The following is a 10,605-nucleotide window of genomic DNA, read 5'->3' as shown; positions in this document are numbered from 1 at the left end:
CCCCCTGAAATTTTAAATAGTCAATCAAATTGCCCCCTTGCACTACCAGTCAGAGTCCACGCCAGAAGACAATTTGGTTGACTTTTTAAAATTTCAGGGGGGTATTTGTCAATTTCCAAATTTCAGGGGGTATTTGACGAATTTTAAAATTTCAGGGGGTATTTCACAGTTTACTCGGGTTACAATATGCAATAGACACGGGTTTTGTAAGGAATGATCTAGTAATAAATAAAAATGATTTGTTTTGCCTTTCCATAAAAGGAAATAGAGACTAGGTATATCAAGTAACATACTCTTAAACTTGCACTATATCAAGGAAATATAGACCATTGTCGGAAAACAATCACACGGAAGCTTGATCGATCACAAGTGCGGTCTACCTAAAATTTATCCGATCAAAATGAAAAGGTTCGACTATTTTAGGAAGACGAACTAACTCTTGAACTTGTTTAGGGTTTAGGGTTTAACTATTGATCATAAGTAAAAATTTAAATAGTTCATCTGAACTAAAAGAAAGGTCGGACCATTGTCGCAAAACAATCACACAGAAGCTTGATCGATCACAAGTGCGGTCTACCTGAAATTTATCCGATCAAAATGAAAAGGTTCGACTATTTTAAGAAGACGAACTAACTCTTGAACTTGTTTAGGGTTTAACTATTGATCACAAGTAAAAATATAAATAGTTCATCTGAACTAAAAGAAAGGTCGGACCATTGTCGCAAACCTAAACCTAATTACTTAACCTAATTTTTTCCCCTCTTTTTTCTAAGATCGACATCATATCGACCAACGTTAATCTATGCAATGATTTAAAGAGATTGAAAAAATAAATACTATATACTCCCTCTGTGTCAAATTACTTGTCGTTTTAGAAGGAAAAAATTTTAAGAAAGTGTATTTTTGCACTTAATTTCCTATTATACCCTTATTTTAATTCACCAATAAGCTTATTTTGTTTTTTTCCACGCACTTTATCTTTCCAATAAATTTAATATGTTATGTACCAATTTTTTTGAAAAACAAACATTTTTTTTTGAAAACTTAAAAAAACAAACTTTAATTTTCCAAATATATAATCTTTTACGGTTTCAACTACTCCTAAATATTTGGAATTTACATGAGTGACTTAGATAGCTAACAATTTTTTTTTTCTAAAACGACAAGTAATTTGAAACGGAGGGAGTATTTACACCGGAATAGCATGAATTATTTGATTTGATTTTTTTTGAAGCATTATTTGATTTCATTTAATAAATGTACAAGTGGAATTGTATATTTAAATTAGAGATATTAGTTTTTTTTTTCTTTGTTGTTTTTGTTCTCTTATTATTTTTATTTAAACTAACATTGATATATATTTATTTTTTCGAATCTATAACATTGATTTTTTTTTTTACTAATAACATTGGTATTTTAGAATCAATATATAACATTTAGAAACAAGCATTCAATGATCAAATTAATTCTAATTATATTTACACATAGTCTAAAATATAATTAAAGAAAACTAGTAACATAAAATATAATTAATTGAAAATAAAAGTAGTCAAAATAATTTATGGTAAGAAATTAATTATGTTTGACTTAAATACACGTGGATGAATTTCATTGGTGCCACATCAGCATAGGGCAACTACCCTCAATTTATGTGAGGGTAGAGAAGTAGTCACCTTAATTTATATACGTACACTTCAGTTATCCTCACTTGACTTGTGACTTGGGAAAGTAGAAACAACATAGGGAGTAAGCCATATCTAGTCCTTAATTTCTTAACTCTTATGGAGCAGTCATGGGAGGATATATGGCATCTTCATACGGTATATATTCAAAGAATTTGAAAATATATTAACTTTTCAATATGTATATAATATAATATGACACTTTGTTTAATTTTATATATAGGAAATGGATATTGAAAATTGGTTGGAGATGTGCCAACAAGAAGAAAACTACCTTGGTGACTACATGGTACATCAATCGTCTTTAGAAGCCCCAGCCGTGGCCGAGACTGTCACAGAGGATACACTACAAGAAATTTGCCATATACCAACGGTAGTTTCCAGTGAGATGATTGTATGCTCTGAGAGGTCACCAAAGCTACTTCATCTGTCTACGTCCGCTAAAACTTGCATTAGTGCCTCTTTTGATAACTCCGCGATAATACCCTTAAAACCATCTGTGACATCTTCCAAGCCACCGCTTCCGCCATGTTCAGCAAAAAAGAGGACTTCTGAGAAACTAAAGAGCTCGGAAGCAAAAGCAATTACAAAAGAAGGAGAAAATAAGATTATCGGAAGCAGATCTAAGACTCTACACACAATGGTAGAGAGGCAAAGGAGACTTGAACTGGCACACAAGTTCATAGAGCTTTCAGCTACAATTCCTCACTCGAAGAAGGTAATACGTACTATTAATTTCAACAAATTATTTACTCTCTCTTTTGATTTGATTTCTTTTTAAGCAAATTATTTTAGAAACATACTAGTACAAGTTGTGCATATATAGATGCCTAAGAAAGTACTATTGTTATCACTTATCACATTACACATGACTTTAGACAATACATTTGCAGAATATCCAGCCACAATTTGCTTCATTTTCCTCTTGCATAAATACAAGGCTTAGTCTCTAATGAATGCAAGGTTTTCTTTTTTTAAAGCTAATATGGTATTGGAGCTGGAAATTTTCTTTTATGATCCACTCTCTATATGGTGATGCCTACAAATTTATATACAGCGATGTCTACTTTATCCCTTCATAATTTGATAATAGTTTTCATCGACCAATGAGAATAAGTCGCATAAGCGGATTTATCTGTGGTACCTGCAACTAACTTGTAACAAATTTTTGAATTTGCATGTAAATTTGCATATGACTTGTTCTCATTGTTTCACAGATAAATACCCTCATATTATAAATCTAACTTTTTTCAAGTCTTCCACTCTCTCAAACTCTGTATCTGTTGCAAGGAATCCAATCATACCATTGGTTAAATACTTCTTTTTAAACAGTTTTTCTTCTATATATACTTCTTTTGAGAGGAATAGAAAATAATTTAGCTTCTTAAAAAAGAAAAGAAAATATACATAATTTTTTTGGTAAAAAATATGATAATTTGGATTTGTTTTAGTACAAAAATTGAGTTTAATCTGTATAAATTAGTAGTGTAAAAAGTTTTACATTCGAAAGTCCTTCAGTTAAAAGGCATTAAAAATAATTATGAATAATTTATAGTTGGCAATATATAAAAATTAAATCCTAAAAATTAGTTAAAACCTCATTAAATAATATTTTTTTTATAAACCGTCAATTTACTTCCCAAAATATCACTCTCACAAATTTAGCCCTAAAAAAATAAGAGAATATATTTAATAATTTAATCCCTAAAAATACTAAAATTATAATAACATAAACTAAATTGATGGATTTCATATAGTGTTAAAATTAAATTGAAGAGAAAATGGTATTATAGATCATAATTAACTGACTATACATAAATCAATTTTTAAAGAAAATAAAAATGCAGAGTTATAAGAGATAAAACAAAATAAATTAGTACTAGTTTTAATTATTTATTCTTAATTTTCAGTCACTATTTGATTTAGGGACCAATTTTTTCCATTTAGCGATTGATTTGTCGGTGTATAAGTATGTTTTCTTCTAGTAGTGAACCACAACCATGTGAATTAATTGAAATTAAAATCAAATGTTTTTTTGACATTTTGTATATTTTACTAATTCCCCCCTATACAGACATACAAGGCTTCTATAGTTATGGGAACTATCAATCACGTGAAACAACTCCAAAAACGAGGAACAACAAAACAAGAGAGGCAAAGAACCTATATATGATCATACTCCACAATGAATTGCTCCCTTATGTCAAAGCAAAAGTGTTGGACAAAAATATACTCTTATACATCACTTGTGAGAAACAAAATGGCATTGAACTCAAAATATTAGAAATGCTTGAAAATCTTCATTTGTTAATCACTGGTACCAGCATATTGCCGTTTGGTGGTTCAACTCTTGGCATTACTATCATTGCCAAGGTATGTACGCATCACCAAATCTTTATGCTCTACATTAATATATAATAATTTACAAGTTAATTTTTATCAATAACTTGTTTAATAAATTTCATCATTTAATCAAATCAAATAAATATAATGCGGCTTATTGATTTAACGGTGAAAAACATACTTATGTATATTGATGAATTACAGATGGACGACGCATTCAAAATGAGGGTGGTCGATCTGGTGGATAATGTAAGGCAATTGCTGATGAGTAGTTCTCCAAATCCTCGAACATGATGACCTGATCATGTGTACTCATGTGTGAAATGTTTTTTTAATTTTAAAGGCAAATAATATTATATATAATACGAAATAAAAACGATAGAAACTGAAACTTACAGTGGCGGATCCACATATGTAGGAGTTGAACCCATGCCTTGTAACAAAACTATCAAATACCACACCACTAGGCCAAAGAGATGAATGTACATTTGTTGGTTAAAAAACGTATAGATTTAATAATTAAATTGTTTTGCGAGTAAACCACTAAATTGGTCCCTGACTCTGTAACTCACTCTCAATTAGGTCTCTGATTCTGTCAATATCTCAAATTAGTCCCTGTCTCTGTCAAACGTTTCTCAAATTGGTTCCTCCATTAACTTGTGTTTGCCGACTCCGTTAACTTTGTTGACGTGGACCGTCAAATTAGTCCCTCCGTTAACTTCTGTTTGTTAGTTATATTTTTGGTTTTGTAACTTATAGCATTTTTTAGTTAACGGATGAACCAATTTGAGAAACGTTTGACAAAGACAGGGACTAATTTGAGATATTGACAGAGTCATGGACCTATTTGAGAGTGAGTTACAGAGTCAGAGACCAATTTGGCGGTTATTCAATGTTTTGCCTATGCATTAGTATAGTCATGATAAATATTATATATTGATGTAGTTTTTTCTACTAAAGTTTATCCTTTTATTTTTAATTTTATCTCTTTTAACTAATCAAATAATTTTATATAATTGCAATTTTCTAATTCAGAATATATATTTCGTGTGCTATAAAAAATATTAACAAAGTAAAAAAACTTGTCATTGTAAACATAAACATTATAACATGTAGAGGTCGAATGCGAAAGCAAATTTCTCTCTTATTCATTTTAAAGGTAAATTTTTTTGCCACTAAACAATTTAAAAAAAAATATGACCGCAAAATATGTACCACTGGTTCAGGGTCCTAGATCCGCCACTGGTAACTCCTCACCACAAGAAGATCCAAGGACCCCTCAGTGAGAGAGACAAGGATCAACCACCAAGTAGGACAGACACAAGAGACTACCAATCAATTAGATCTCACAAAACCCAGCTCAATACCCCAACAAACTCTACCGGTTCCAGCAAAAGATAGGTTGCATACCCCCATACATAAAAGGAATAGGGGAGCCCTGATGTTTACCTAAAAACCATTTCCAAGATTAAAGTTTCCAGACACTTAGTAGAAAAAGTTCATTCTGAAAAGAAAACGTCATTTCTCCAGAGTTCTAGATAGGTACACAATAGTTTGCCAAATTAACTCATTTATTTTATATATCTAATATTTACTCATTTATAGATCACACTAACAACATTTGATATTTTAAGATGTAGATTCAAATTTTTCCGTTAGATTCGTTGAAACAAAGAAGAATTAAAAATTATTTTAACAACTAACCTAAGAAAGTTTAATCCACTAATTTTTGATTCAAAATAACACTATTTAGCATTTGAAAAATAAAAAGTCAAGAAAAAAAATTAAAAATAAAAGGTCAAATATAAATTTAAAAAAAAATACTCCTACATACATGTGCATTCATTTATGTGTGTCCCGTCCCATGAGAAAGGATTCTCTCAATTATAACTTGGGAGTCCAATAAATTCGCGGACCTTGATTTGGCATGTGAGAGAGAAGAAATAAAAGGAAAAGTGAATCTAAGGGTAAGCATTTTTCAATTGAGAAACATGAGAAAAGTTCAATTGAGACAATTCTTTCTCGCGTCCAACTATCAATATCACTATTAAATAAAAAAAAGTGAAACTTCCGTACATATTTTATTTTGATATGTATCGATACTTCAAATAAGATGTGTCCCAAAAAATTCACTTAAAAATTGAAAGATGTGTTTTTAACATTAAAAGTTAGAGTAAAAAAATATGAATGCTATCAATAATAAATTTGTCCAAATTGTAAGAGTCTCGGCCTATTAAGTACTCCATCCGTCCCAAAATATAAGGGAAAATTGGTCAAATAAAGTTGATGTATTTAGTCTAAATTTTTAACTAGATACATTAACTTTCTTTGACCAATTTTCCTTTATATTTTAGGACGGAGGGAGTAGATAGTAACAAGTTCAAAAAAAAATTATTGTAAAGTAGAGTAGTGGTTATAATCTTCGCTTATAGCAATAAATAAAAAAATAATATTTATAGAGATTAAATCTTTTACTAACGGTAGTAAACATTTATTTCTATTTATGGGTGAGGTTAAAGGTTGATGAGAGATTCTACGGACATGTCTATTTTTGGCAGACAAGAATGGTCCTCTATTTATTTTTTTCTTCCCTCTCTCCTTTATCAGTTATCACTTACTGCTGGATATATTTATTGCCAGACAACGATGCAGGTTCATTTTTTTCTTCTATCTCTTATCATTTTTCTTGCGTTTTCACTTTTCACCCGTCCGCATCTCACATGATAAACACGTGCTTCTTAATCTTATCCGTTCACATGGCTAACAAATGCTCACCTACACAATTCAGCTTTTAACAAGAATAAAACACTTTAAATTTTTTTCTTCAATGGTGAATGGTGAACTGGTAAGTTTCTATTCTTATGAGAGTATGTTGTTTCCGATGTTCAAAATCGTTAAAAAATAATTTTCAGCCATCGAAGAGATTACTGGACTGAGTCGCGGGTGAATACGCTTTCTTTAAGACGTTTCGCGGCACTGCCCAAAATTGTGCAAGGCAGACGATCATCCACGAAGTCTCCAGGATAAAACAGCCCAGTTCTCTACTGATACCGATAAATACTGCACCGTAGATATCGGGCAAGAATTACACCCTCAAATATGATACTAAAACCATTGCGCTATGGTGGTTTTAAGTTCATTCTAATACGGTGCTATGACCGTTCTAATATGGTACCGAGACCATTTTTATATGGTAACTAAGACCATTCAAATCATAGGGAATATGACGCTATGACCATTTTTAAATTTGAAGGAACTGTGATAATAGAATCACTCTTGAATATAAGAATAATACTAATACTAGTATTACTCACCACATAACTTTAATTCTTCGCTAAACTATTAGGAACAAAAATTATTGCAAAACTATCTAATTTGCAAAATCATTCTAGTTAGTTATAACAACACCTTAAAGAATCTTAGCCAAATAAAATTCAAAGAGTTTCTTACTTCTTTTAAGATGTAAAAACAATTGCAGGTAAATATGTATTAGTTACTGCATCACTAGTATTCGGATCATCTCATAATCTTAGAGCTTAAATAAAACTAGCATCATATGATTCATTAAGATCATTTCGACTAATAATATTCCAAAAACGGAAGAAAAAATACCTGACCATATGTACTCTCTATACTTTTCAACATACTACTTGATTTGATTTTCCAACGGGTTAACAGTAATAATAGTATGTGACAAGAGTATCTTTGAATGACATAATTCTTACTAACCTCATGAAGGACACAGGTTTCAAATGCTCACACCAATACCACCGACTTCTATTTGCTCAATTATCTATTTTTTTTCTATTTTTGTGGCGGCAGCTAGCAGTTATAATAATTGTAAAGGCTTAACCCTTAAACCAATATATTACCCTATCAAGCAACAACTAACAATGCTAGATATATGGTACCAGAACTCAAGACCTTTGACTACTTCATTTTGCATTCTCCACGTGATGTTTTCCAAATTAATCATGAATTAAATAAATAAATAAATAAGAGTTAATTTAATTATTTTCCAAATACACACTAGTATACTATACACACTAGTATATTCTAGTACCCGAAGTGAGACTCAAAAATTTTATTTTCAATTTACACAATATTGTGCTCTTTGTTCCAACAATCCCCCACTTGAATTTAAAAGAAAATTCCAAAATAGCATAGAATGCTTCTATAAGATTGTGCATAAGCAAAGGTGACGCTTGTCTTGAACCTTCACATAGCAAGTAAGAGCCCGATTTAACAAGAGTGACGCTTGTCTTGAACTCTATCTCAGATTTTTCTCAAACCCGCACACAACCTCTCTTAAGGTGTATCTTAAAAGCCCGTGCTTTAATGGCCCTGCACGTGTATCCCGGTTTCATGAACGCTCTAGGAGTTCACCCCAAAACTCCATAGGAACCGGCCTCAGTTCCACATTCATATAGGTGAGTCTATCTGGAGTACTCCTGAAGCTTGGTACTCCACTCATATTAGAGTATAGATCTCATTAAGAGTTTCTATTATCTCATCCTTTCACATTCGCTTCAGGATTCATGCTTCTTCACTTGCATGATCATTTACTACCACTCACAACTTGTTGTTTACCCATTGGAACCTAATTCTTGGGATCTCCAGTCTTTTAGGTTGGGTTACCATTATGAGCAATTCATAGGCATTAGTCTCATCTTCTTTGATGTATTATGGACTTCATTTTTAGCTATTCCTTTCGTCAAAGGATCTGCTAAACTTTCATCAGTGTGTACATGACCCATTCTTACAGCTCTCTTAGAGAGTAACTTTCTCTCTATGCTGTGCTTTCTTCTTATTTGACGTCTCATACCGTTATAATAACGGTTCTCAATTTATGCAATAGCCGCGGTACTATCGCAATGGATCTACACATCTGGCATTGATTATTCCACAAAGGAATCTCATCTTGCAAGTATCTCAACTGTCTTGCTTCTTCATTAGCAGTCGATAATGCTATCACTTCAGATTCCATAGTGGACAGAGCCAATATGGTCTGTTTCTTTGATTTCCAACATACAGTTCTCTACTATATATTAAATATAGTTACTAGTTGTTTTGGAATCATATGACAATATATTCCAATCTACATCACTGTATCCTTCAAGTACAACAGGAAATCTCTGCTAATATAATCTGAGATTCATGGTCCTTTTAAGGTATCTCATGAACCTGTCAATAGCATATCAATGCTCATTATTAGGTTTACTGATAAACCTGGACAACAATACCCACAACAAATGCATTGTCGGGTCTAATACAATCAGTGACATACCAAAGGCTGTCAATGATGCTCACATACTCAATTTGTTTAACACCTTCACAATGTTCTTAAATAATTTTACACTTGGATCGTAAGGTGTGCAGGTACGTTTACTGCCAAAGTAATTGTACTTCTTAAAGATCTTCTCAACATAGTGAGATTGATTTAAAGAATTCTCATTTATGAGTTAATAATCTTAATAAATAAGATTACGTCTACCTTTTCGAACTCTTTCTTATCAAAGTTGTTAGACAACAATGATTTCACTCCATTCACAACATGAATTTTTGCTCTAACAAGTAAATCATTTACATAGAGACATATGATAATGCAAATGCTATCTACTAATTTATAGTAAATACATTTGTCACTTTCATTCACTTTTAATTCATTTGATATCATCAAATTGTCAAACTCTTCATGACATTTCTTATGGCTTATTTAACACCATATAAAGTACTGTATAACTTATAGAATTTAATTTTCTTGTCACCCATGAGTTACAAAATATTCAAGTTGTTCTAAATAAATTTCTTCTTCCAGTCACCATAAAAACAAAGGAAAAATAGTTTTGACATCCCTTTGGTGTACTATTCAGTTATAAATAGCATCAAAATATTTTAGTACCATTATGGATGTTATTATTGTGACAGAGAAAAACTTTTGAAGAAATCTATTTTTTTCTTTTTCTAAAACTATTGGCAACAAGGTGAGCCTTGTATTTATCAAAATTTCTATAATGTTTTAGATTATTTTTCAAAATTCATTTACAACTCATTGGTTTGTACTCAGGAGGCAATTCTTTCAAATGTCAAGTCTTATTAGACCATAGAGAATCTATCTTATCTTTTATGGCCTCTTGCCATATATCAACCTTCAAGGAAGACAACGCTTCTTGAAAGCTAGTTAGATTCTCTTCTAATGTATAAACCATGCAACAAGGTTCACACTCTTTATCAACTATTGCTATCTTACCTCTTCGAGGTTCCGTAACATCTTGTTCGATGTTCTCATAACTGCTTCTGATCACTAGAATGTGATCAGCTGCAATACCCCCACTAGTGCCCCCACTATTTCTCAATTTAAAGAGAAATTTGTTTTTATATAAATCAACTTCATTCGATTCTATCACCATTTTAGCATATAGGTCATAAACCCTATTAGCTTTACTATCAATTATATACTCAATGAGTACATATTCATAGGCTCTACTAGTGAGTTTAACTCTCTTGATTTCTGGAATTTAAACATAGGCCAGATAAACCAAGTTCTAAAATAAGACAAATTAGATTGTCTTTTCTTCAA

At 31.4% G+C, this 10,605-nt stretch overlaps 1 pseudogene; it reads left to right on the top strand.

Annotated features, from left to right (window-relative positions):
* The first annotated feature begins 1,698 nt into the window (after positions 1-1,698).
* Positions 1,699-4,926, top strand: LOC123884036 (annotated as a pseudogene).
* Positions 4,927-10,605: the final 5,679 nt, after the last annotated feature.

Source organism: Trifolium pratense, linkage group LG1 (assembly GCF_020283565.1).
Source record: "Trifolium pratense cultivar HEN17-A07 linkage group LG1, ARS_RC_1.1, whole genome shotgun sequence".
Lineage (NCBI taxonomy): Eukaryota > Viridiplantae > Streptophyta > Magnoliopsida > Fabales > Fabaceae > Trifolium > Trifolium pratense.
The sequence above is the reverse complement of the archived record's forward strand: the minus strand, read 5'-3'. Positions and strand labels throughout refer to the sequence as shown.